Source organism: Sminthopsis crassicaudata, chromosome 6, assembly GCF_048593235.1.
Source record: "Sminthopsis crassicaudata isolate SCR6 chromosome 6, ASM4859323v1, whole genome shotgun sequence".
Classification (NCBI taxonomy): Eukaryota; Metazoa; Chordata; class Mammalia; order Dasyuromorphia; family Dasyuridae; genus Sminthopsis; species Sminthopsis crassicaudata.
The window spans coordinates 120,211,590-120,222,732 of NC_133622.1; positions in this window are offsets into that span (position 1 = coordinate 120,211,590).

The following is an 11,143-nucleotide window of genomic DNA, read 5'->3' on the forward strand; positions in this document are numbered from 1 at the left end:
TGTATTAGGATGTATTCTGATGGAAGTGGATATCTTCAACATAGGGAAGAGCTAATCCAATTCCAATTGACCAATGATGGACAGTATCAGCTACATCCAGAAAAGGAACACTGGGAAATGAGTGTAAACTGTGAGCATTATTATTATTTTTTGTTTTTGTTTTTCTTACCAGATTATTTTTACCTTCCAAATACAATTCTTCCTTTGCAACAATAACAACAAAATTCCATTCTGCACATATATATTGTACCTAGGATATACTATAAGATATTTAATATGTATGGGAATGCCTGCCATCTAGGGGAGGGGGTAGAGGGAAGGAGGGGAAAAATTCAGAACAGAAGGGAGTACGTGGGATAATGCTGTAAAAAAAAAATTACCTATGCATAAGTACTGTCAAAAATGTTATAATTATAAAAATTAATAAAAAAAATTGGAAAAGAAAAAAAACCCTCATATTAAACTTTAAAAAATAGATAGTAAAACTATATTAGTGAGGAGCTTCAACTTTTCCCTATGAAATCTAGATAAATGTGATATATACATGCATTATATGTGTGTGGGTATTATATAGGTATATGTATGAGTATATATGTATGTTAAAAGATGAATAGAAAACTATTCTACATAGTAGATCTCTGGAGAAAATAATGAGAATTGAAAGCGTCATATAAAACCTTCACAAAAATTGACCATTAAGGCATTAATACCTCACAATCAAATGCAGAAAGAGACATCTTAAATGCATCTTTTTCAGATTACAATGTTATAAATTTACAGTCAACAAAAGAATAGAATCATAGATTAAAAATTAAATAATTTAATTTTAAATAATGGGTAAGAGAACAAATCATAGAAACAAGCAATTATTTTATCAAATAAAAATGACAATAATGAGACAACATATAAAAATTAATGGGATGAAGCCAAAGTGGTATTTAAGGGAAAATTTATATTTCTAAATGCTTACATCAATGAAATAGATAAAAATCCAATCAATGATTTGAGCATTAAAAGTAAAAAAAAATTTAAATCTTCAATTAAAAATTAAATTTTCCATTTTGAATGATCCTGAAAATCAAAGGAGAGATTAATAAAATAAAAGGAAAAAATGAATTAATGAAAAAACTAGGAGCTGCTTATATTTTTAAAATACAATAAATGAATTATTGCTAATTTGAGTTAAAAAAAGAAAGAACAAAATAAAATTACCTGCAATAAAAATGAATAGGATGTGTTTACCATCAATGAAGATAAAATTAAATAAGTAACTGAGAACTGTTTTCATAATTGTTTGACATAAACTATGACAATCTAAATGAAATGGATAATATTTACAAAAATATAAGTTGCTCAGATTAACAGAAGAGGAAATAGCATACCCAAGTAACTCTATCAGAGAAAAATAATTGATCAAATTATAAATAAATTTCCTAAGGAAAAAAAATCAAAACCAGATAGATTCACATTGGAATTGTACTAAACTCTTTAAAAATTGAGTTAAATACCTGTGAGTCCACCTACCAAGAAAAACGCAGGAGTTACATGAACACATATAAAATACTTTTCACAAAAATAAGGAAAAATCTAAACTATTGGGAAAATATTAGTTGCTTATGGATAAGGTGAACCAACATAATAGAAATGATAATCAGCTTAAACTAATTTACTTATTTAATGCCATACAAATCAAACTGACAAAAATTATTTGTAGAGCTAGAAAAAAAAAATAACAACTCATCTGGAAAAGCAAAAAATCAAGAGTACTAAGGGAATTAGGGAGAAAAAATGTGCAGATACCTAGTCATATAAATTTATGTCTGTGTTATACAAACTAGTAATCATGAAAACAAAATGGTAGTGGCTAAAAATAAAATGGTGGATCAGTGTAATAGATTGGGCAAACAATACACAATAATAAATTACTCTAGTAATCAATTTTTTGATAAACTGAAAGATCCGAGCCTAGCTTATTTCCATTTGGAAATTCATCTGGTCATCAAATTTTACAATATGATTATTTCTAGGCACTTTCCAAGCCTGAGAGTCCTATATTTCACATGGCTAAGATTTTTTTATATCCTTAGGTGACCAGGAAGTCATGGCAGGTTAGGTCCCAGTTGCAGTTCTATCATAGAGTTGAGCAAGGGAATGGTGAGTGGTAATAGAGTAAAGTATATATTACAGAAGCTGAGGTCAATCAGGCCCCAAGGTAGCTTTTTTTTTTTTTTTTTTTTTTTTTTTGAGATGAAGCTTCCCTATGAGATACTTGTGAATGAAAAGAAAATGGAAATTTTCCCTTAAATACCACTTTGGCTTCATCTGAGTGGCAAATTTTATTAGCAATGGCTCCAAATTTTACACACAGGTCTCCATTAAAGATAACCAGACTATTACATAATTGTTGATGGATTCTTGAAGAAAAGGTTTCTAAAGTTGATTGTTGTATGACTTGAAAACCCTCAGAAATCATTGGATTTTCTGAAAAATGATTAAACTGTTGCAGGACTTCAAAATCTTCAGGAACCATTGGATTCTCTAACACATATCGCAGTACTTCAAAAACTTGTGTGGATCATTGGATTCCCTAACATGTGAAGCAATGGACAATAGATTGGTTTTGGACTATTTCTTGACTGCGGAAGGTGTATGTGTGACTTGTTTATATACCCTCCTTCTAGGATTTCTGGAAATCTTTTACAATGCCATGTTGATTTGTATTGTTTGTTATATTACTACTTGCATGTACAATTCATGTTTGTTACACCACATTGAGCCTGCACTGGCTGTGAGGAGAGTCATTACTAATAGCCTATGCGTTATTTCTATGTGTTTGTGTAATACCTCCCATACTGATGGGTTTGTGCATACCTGTTTCTAATAAGACCCTTCAGCCCAGAAACTCGCTATCAATCCCTACTTCTCTTTGGTGTTTTTCATCTCTTTTCCTGAGAAGTCACTGAGGGTGTGATCCCCTCCTTTTGGGATTCTCACCTGCCTGAGAAGTCAGGGATGGCGTGACTACCCTTGTTCTAAAACAAAAGAAAGTGGGGGATGTAAAGGGCTGAACCTCTTGAGTTAATGCACTGAGGTTCAGACAACTGAGCACTAAAGGCTAATTGCTGATTGCACAATACTCTATAAGAATATGCTTAGAAAATGGCCCTTCCCACTATTCTGTGCTGGCCCAATCGTTTGGTGTGTACAGAGAATTTTAGGAACAACTAGGGGGTGGAGTCACTTCTGGATGGGAGACGAAGAGGTGAGGTCCCAGAAATCTTGTGCATCCATTCCCTTCACTTCTACCACTAAAGACCAAGAATAAAGACCAAGGAATTTTGCTTGTCCAGACTCTGGCTGATTCTAAGGTATCCAGGGTGATGGTCATCACACACAGAAATAACAGAAATCTGGGAATATGGTTGGCTTGAGAAGATCTCATATTCTCTCTTTAAAAAAATATACACAGTTTAATAACTCGAAATTTAATAAATATTTGAGTATAATTGCATAATAACTCTCCAGAATGGCTGGATTAGTCATAATTCTATCAACAGTGCCTCAATTTCTAATTTTTTCCATAACCCTTCCAATAGTTGTCATTTTTTGCTATCATTTTATCCAATCTGATGAGTATAATTTGGTATCTCAAACTTGCTTTAATTTGAATTTCCTAATCAATAATTATTTAGAAAAATTTTATATGATTGTATATAGCTTTGGTTTCTTCCTTCAAAATTGCTATTCATGTCCTTTGAAATTCATCAATTGAGGATGACTAGTATTAATACAAATTTGAAAAAGTTTTCTATACATGAGATATGAAGCTTTTGAGCAATATTCTATATAAAATTTCTCCCTAATTTTTTGCTTTTCTTTTTTTTATTAATTTTTTATATATAACATTTTTTGATAGTACACATGCATAGGTCATTTTTTTTTTTATCACATTATACCTTGTACTCCCTTCTGTTCTGAACTTTCCCCCTCCTTCCCTCCTGCCCCTCCCCTAAATGGCAGGCATTCCCATATAATGTTAAATATGTTATAGTATATCCCAGGTGCAATATATATATGCAGAACCGAATTTTGTGTTGTTGTTGCAAAGTAAGGATTCGATTCGGAAGGCATAAATACCCTGGGGAGAAAAACAAAAAATGCTAACAATTTACACTCATTTCCCAGTGTTCCTTTTCTGGGTATAGCTGATTGTGTCCATCATTGATCAATTGGAATTAGATTAGCTCTTCTCTATGTTGAAGATATCCACTTCCATCAGAATACATCCTCATATAGTATCGATGTTAAAGTGTAAAGTGATCTCCTGGTTCTGTTCATTTCACTCAGCATCAGTTGATGTAAGTCTCTCCAAGCCACTCTGTATTCATCCTGTTGGTCATTTCTTACAGAACAATAATATTCCATAACATTCATATACCATAATTTACCAAACTATTCTCCAATTGATGGGCATTCATTCATTTTCCAGTTTCTAGCTACTATAAAAAGGGCTGCCACAAACATTTTGGCACATACAATTTAGTATTATTTAGTATTTAGTAGTAGCACTGCTGGGTCAAAGGGTATGCACATTTTGATAACTTTTGGGGCATAATTCCAGATTGCTTTCCAGAATGGTTGGGTTCTTTCACAACTCCACCAACAATGCATCAGTGTCCCATTTTCCCACAGCCCCTCCAACATTCATCATTATTTGTTCCTGTCATCTTAGCCAATCTGACAAGTATGTAGTAGTATCTCAGAGTTTTCTTAATTTGCATTTTTCTGATCAATAGTGATTTGGAACATTTTCATATGAGTGGAAATAGTTTTAATTTCATCATCTGAAAATTGTCTGTTCATATCCTTTGAGCATTTATCAATTGGAGAATGGCTTGATTTCTTATAAATTAAAGTCAATTCTCTGTATATTTTGAAGATGAGGCCTTTATCAGAACCTTTAATTGTAAAAATGTTTTCCCAATTTGTTACTTCCCTTCTAATCTTGTTTGGATTAGTTTTGTTAGTACAAAAGCTTTTTAATATTATGTAATCAAAATTTTCTATTTTGTGATCAATAATTATCACTAGTTCTCCTTTGGAAACAAATTCCTTCCTCCTCCACAAGTCTGAGAGGTAAACTATCCTATGTTACTCTAATTTATTTATAATCTCATTATTTATGCCTAAATCTTAGACTTATTTTGATCTTACCTTTGTATGTGGTGTTAAATGTGAGTCCATGCCTAGTTTCTGCCATACTAAATTCCAGTTTTCCCAGCAGTTTTTGTCAAATAATGAATTCTTACCCCAAAAGTTGGGATCTTTGGGTTTGTCAAACACTAGATTGCTATTTTTATTTCCTATTTTGCCCTATGAACCTAACCTATTCCACTGATCAATTAGTCTATTTCTTAGCCAATACCAAATGATTTTGGTGACTTTTGCTTTATAGTACAGTTCTAGATCAGGTACAAGTAGACCACCTTCATTTAATTTTTTTTTTCATTACTTCCCTTGAAATTCTCGACCTTTTGTTGTTCCATATGAATTTTGTTGTTATTTTTTCTAGGTCATTAAAATAGTTTCTTGGGAGTCTGATTGTTATAGCACTAAATAAATAGATTAGTTTAGGGAGTACTGTCATCTTAATTATATTCGCTGGGCCTATCCAAAAGCACTCAATGTCTTTCCAATAATTTAAATCTGACTTTATTTTTGTGGCAAGTGTTTCATAATTTTGCTCATATAATTGCTGACTTTCCTTTGGTAGATATATTCCCAAATATTTTATACTATCGACAGTTATTTTGAATATAATTTCTCTTTGTATCTCTTGCTCTTGGATTGTTGGTAATGTTTAAAAATGCTGAGGATTAATGTGGATTTATTTCGTATCCTGCGACTTTGCTAAAGGTTTGGATTACTTCCTTTTTTAAAAATTTATTTATAATATTATCCCTTGTATTCATTTTTCAAAATTATCTCCCCCTCCCTTCACTCCCTCCCACCGATGACAGGTAATCCCATACATTTTACATGTGTTACAATATAACCTATATACAATATATTTGTCTAAATATCATTTTCTTGTTGCACATTAAGTATTAGATTCAGAAGGTATAAGTAACCTGGGTAGATAAACAGCAGTGCTAACAATTTACATTCACTTCCCAGTGTTCCTTCTCTGGGTGTAGTTATTTCTGTCCATCATTGATCAACTGGAAGTGAGTTGGATCTTCTTTATGTTGAAGATATCCACTTCCATCAGAATACATCCTCATACAGTATTGTTGTTGAAGTATATAGTGATCTTCTGGTTCTGCTCATTTCACTCAGCATCAGTTGATGTAAGTCTCTCCAAGCCTCTCTGTATTCCTCCTGCTGGTCATTTCTTACAGAGCAATAATATTCCATAACCTTCATATACCATAATTTACCCAACCATTCTCCAATTGATGGACATCCATTCATCTTCCAGTTTCTAGTTAAAACAAAAAGAGCTGCCACAAACATTTTGGCACATACAGGTCCCTTTCTGCTCTTTAGTATTTCTTTGGGATATAATCCTAATAACAGCAATGCTGGGTCAAAGGGTATGCACAGCCCGATAATTTTTTGGGCATAGCTCCAAATTGCTCTCCAGAATGGCTGGATTCTTTCACAACTCCACCAGCAATGTATCAGTGTCCCAGTTTTCCCACATCCTCTCCAACATTCATCATTATTTGTTCCTGTCATCTTAGCCAATCTGACAGGTGTGTAGTGGTATCTCAGAGTTGTCTGAATTTGCATTTCTCAGATCAGTAGTGATTTGGAAGACTCTTTCATATGAGTGGAAATAGTTTCAATTTCATCATCTGAGAATTGTCTGTTCATATCCTTCGACCATTTATCAATTGGAGAATGGTTTGATTTCTTATAAATTAGGGTCAGTTCTCTATATATTTTGGAAATGAGACCTTTGTCAGAACCTTTACTTTTAAAAATATTTTCCCAATTTGTTACTTCCCTTCTAATCTTGTTTGCATTAGTATTGTTTGTACAGAAACTTTTTAGTTTGATGTAATCAAAATCTTCTATTTTGTGATCAATAATGATCTCTAGTTCTCCTCTGGTCATAAATTCCTTCCTCCTCCACAGGTCTGAGAGGTAAACTATTTTCTGTTTCTCTAATCTATTTATTATCTCATTCTTTATGCCTAAATCATGGACCCATTTTGATCTTATCTTAGTATATGGTGTTAAGTGTGGATCCATAGGTCTGGATTATTTCTAATAGCTTTTTAGAAGAGTCTTTGGGGTTCTGTAAGTATACCATGATATCATCTGCCAAGAGTGATAGTTTGATTTCCTCATTTCCTACTCTAATTCCTTGAATCTCTTTCTTGGCTCTTATTGCCGAAGTTCGCATGTCTAGTACTATATTCAATAGTAATGGTGATAGTGGCAACCTTGTTTCACTCCTGATCTTACTGGGAAAGGTCCCAGTTTATCACCATTACATATGTTGTTTATTGGAGGTTTTAAATATATGCTCGTTATTATTTTAAGGAATAGTCCATTTATTCCTATACTCTCAAGTGTTTTTAGTAGGAATGGATGTTGGATTTTATCAAATGATTTTTCTGCATCTATTGAGATGATCATATGGTTTTTGTTAATTTGCTTATTGATATGGTCGATTATGCTAATAGTTTTCCTAATATTGAACTAGCCCTGCATTCCTGGTATAAATCCCACTTGGATTATCCTGGGGATGATTTTCTGTAGTCTTTTGGCTAATATTTTATTTAAGATTTTAGCATCAATAATCATTAAGGAGATTAGTCCATAATTTTCTTTCTCTGTTTTCAGCCTACCTGGTTTGGGTATCAGTACCATGTCTGTGTCATAAAAGGAATTTCAGAAGACTCCTTCAATCCCTATTTTTTCAAATAGTTTATATAGCATTGGGGTTAGTTGTTCTTTTAATGTTTGGTAGCATTCACATGTAAATCCTTCTGATCCTGGGCATTTTTTCTTATGAAGTTGCTTAATAGCTTGTTCTATTTCTTTTTTTTTTTTTTTTTGAAATGGGACTATTTAGACTACTTACTTCTTCCTCTGTTAATGTGGGCAAGCTATATTTTTGAAAGTATTCTTCCATTTCATTTAAGTTATCGAATTTATTGGCTTAAAATTGGGCAAAGTAGCTCCTACCTATTGTTCAAATTTCCTCTTCATTAATGGTGAGTTCTCCCTTTTCATTTTTAAGAATAACAATTTGTTTTTCCTCTTTCCTTTTTTTAAATCAATTTACTAAGGATTTGTTTATTGTGTTTGTTTTTTCATATAACTCACTATTAGTTTTATTAATTCAATAGTTTTTTTTTTTGTTTTTTTTTTACTTTCAATTTTATTATTCTCACTGTTTATTTTTAGAATTTCAAGTTTCGTCTTTGTCTGGGGGTTTTTAATTTGTTCCTTTTCTAGCAATTTTAGTTGTAAGCCCAATTCGTTGACCCTCTCTTTCTCTATTTTATGCAAGTAGGCCTTAGAGATATAAAACTTCCCCTTATTACTGCTTTGGCTAAATCCCACACATTTTGGTATGATGTCTCATTATTGTCATTTTCTTGGGTGAAGTTATTAATTATGTCTATGATTTGCTGTTTTACCCAATCATTCTTTAGTATAAGATTATTTAGTTTCCAATTATTTTTTTGGTCTTTTTACCCCTGGCTTTTTATTGAATGCAATTTTCATTGCATTGTGGTCTGAAAAGGATGCATTTACTATTTCTGCCTTATTGCATTTGATTTTGAGGTTTTTATGTCCTAGTATATGATCAATTTTTGTATAGGTTCCATGAACTGCTGAGAAGAAAGTGTACTCCTTTCTGTCTCCATTTAGCTTTCGCCAAACATCTATCACATCAAACTTTTCTAGTATTCTATTTACCTCTTTGACTTCTTCTCCTAGTATCACACAGCAACATCTCATTTAAATCATACTAACTTATGATTATATCAGAGGCACTGTTGGTTATTGGCTAGAACCTAGCTTCTTAACATGTGGTTTGTGACCTTATTTTATACAACTATATGCCTAGGGTCATGAAAACATTACTAAAATGAAAAGGGGTTGTGAGGAAGAAAAATTTAAGAAAACCTGGTATGAAGAACTGGTCTAAAATTAGGAAGACATGAATTCAAGTATTTATATTCTTTATTTCTTTATTAGTTTTATAATTATAACTTTTTTACAGTACATATGCATGGGTAATTTTTTACATTATCCCTTGCACTCACTTCTATTCTGAATTTTCCCTCCTTTCCTCCTCCCCCTCCCCTAGATGTTAAGCAATCCCATACATGTTAAATGTGTTATAGTATATCCTAGATACAATATATGTGTGCAGAACCGAATTTCTTGTTGCACAGAAAAATTGGATTCAGAAGGTAAAAATAACCTGGGAAGAAAAACAAAAATGCAAACAGTTTACACTCATTTCCCAGTGTTCCTTCTCTGGGTGTAGCTGATTCTGTCCATCATTGATCAACTGGAACTGAATTAGATCTTCTCTATGTCCAAGATATACACTTCCATCAGAATTTGTCCTCATACAGTATTGTTGTTGAAGTATATAATGATCTCCTAGTTCTGCTCTTTTCACTCAGCATCAGTTGATGTAAGTCTCTCCAAGCCTCTCTGTATTCATCCTATTGGTCATTTCTTAGAGAACAATAATATTCCATAACATTCATATACCACAATTTACCAAATTCTCAAATTGATGGGCATACATTCATTTTCCAGTTTTAGCCACTACAAAAAGGGCTGCCAAAAACATTTTGGCACATACAGGTTCCTTTCCCTTCTTTAGTATTTCTTTGGGATATAAGCTCAGTAGTAGCACTGATGGATTAATGGGTATGCACAGTTTGAAACTTTTTGAGCATAATTCTAGATTGCTCTCCAGAATGGTTGGATTCTTTCACAATTCCACCAACAATGTATTAGTGTCCCAGTTTTCCCGCATCCTCTCCAACATTCATCATTATTTTTTCCTGTCATCTTAGTTAATCTGACAGGTGTGTAGTGTTATCTCAGAGTTGTCTTAATTTGCATTTCTCTGATCAATAGTGATTTGAAACACTCTTTCATATGAGTGGAAATACTTTCATTTTCATCATCTGAAAATTGTCTGTTCATATCCCTTGATCATTTATCAATTAGAGAATGGCTTGATTTCTTACAAATTAGAGTCAGTTCTCTATATATTTTGGAAATGAGCCCTTTATCAGAACCTTTAACTGTAAAAATATATTCCCAGTTTGTTACTTCCCTTCTAATCTTGTTTGCATTAGTTTTGTTTGTACAAAAGCTTTTTAATTTGATGTAATCAAAAATGAATTCAAGTCTTAGGTTCAAACTTCTGACCACATACACTGACTATGTGATGCAAAGGAAGTCCCCACTTAACTTCTAGTGCTCTTGGCAACTTCTTTAGCTTATGAATTGCAGAGAAGATGTTGATCTACACAGGTAGAGAGAATTTTCTCACCATAAGCTTGTTCTACTGATAAAATAATATGAAAAATTAGAATTTTGCCACCAAAAACTCAAATTCTATCATCATCTGGAACAAAAACTTATTTTTAAATTTTATTTATTTAACATTTCCCCCAATTACATTTAAAACATTTTCTTACATATTTTTAAAACTTTTGAATTTCAGATTCTTTACCTTATCCCCACCCTCAAAACCCCATTAAGAAATCACATGTGGAAGATGGTGGAGAAGAAACACAGGTCTCTGTGAACGTCCTCACTCCCTCACAACCAATTAGATAAATTAAGTCTCAGAATTAGCTCAGGACTGATAGATACCATAAGGACTGGAAGCACGACTTACCAGCTGAAGAGAATCTGGAGTTTCAACAGGAAAGGTCAGTTCCCAGGGGAGGAATAAGAGAGACCAGCACATACGGTGGGGTAGTGGCACACTGCGCCCATTGCGCTGGGAAGGGCTCTGGGATCAGAGAAGCCACTGAGGTAAAGGAATCTGGCACAGGCTGTTAGCTCTTCTCTGCTAATTATTTAGCAGTTCAGAAGAGAAAGCCAAAATATTTTAAAACTCAGATTAGATTTTCCCGGG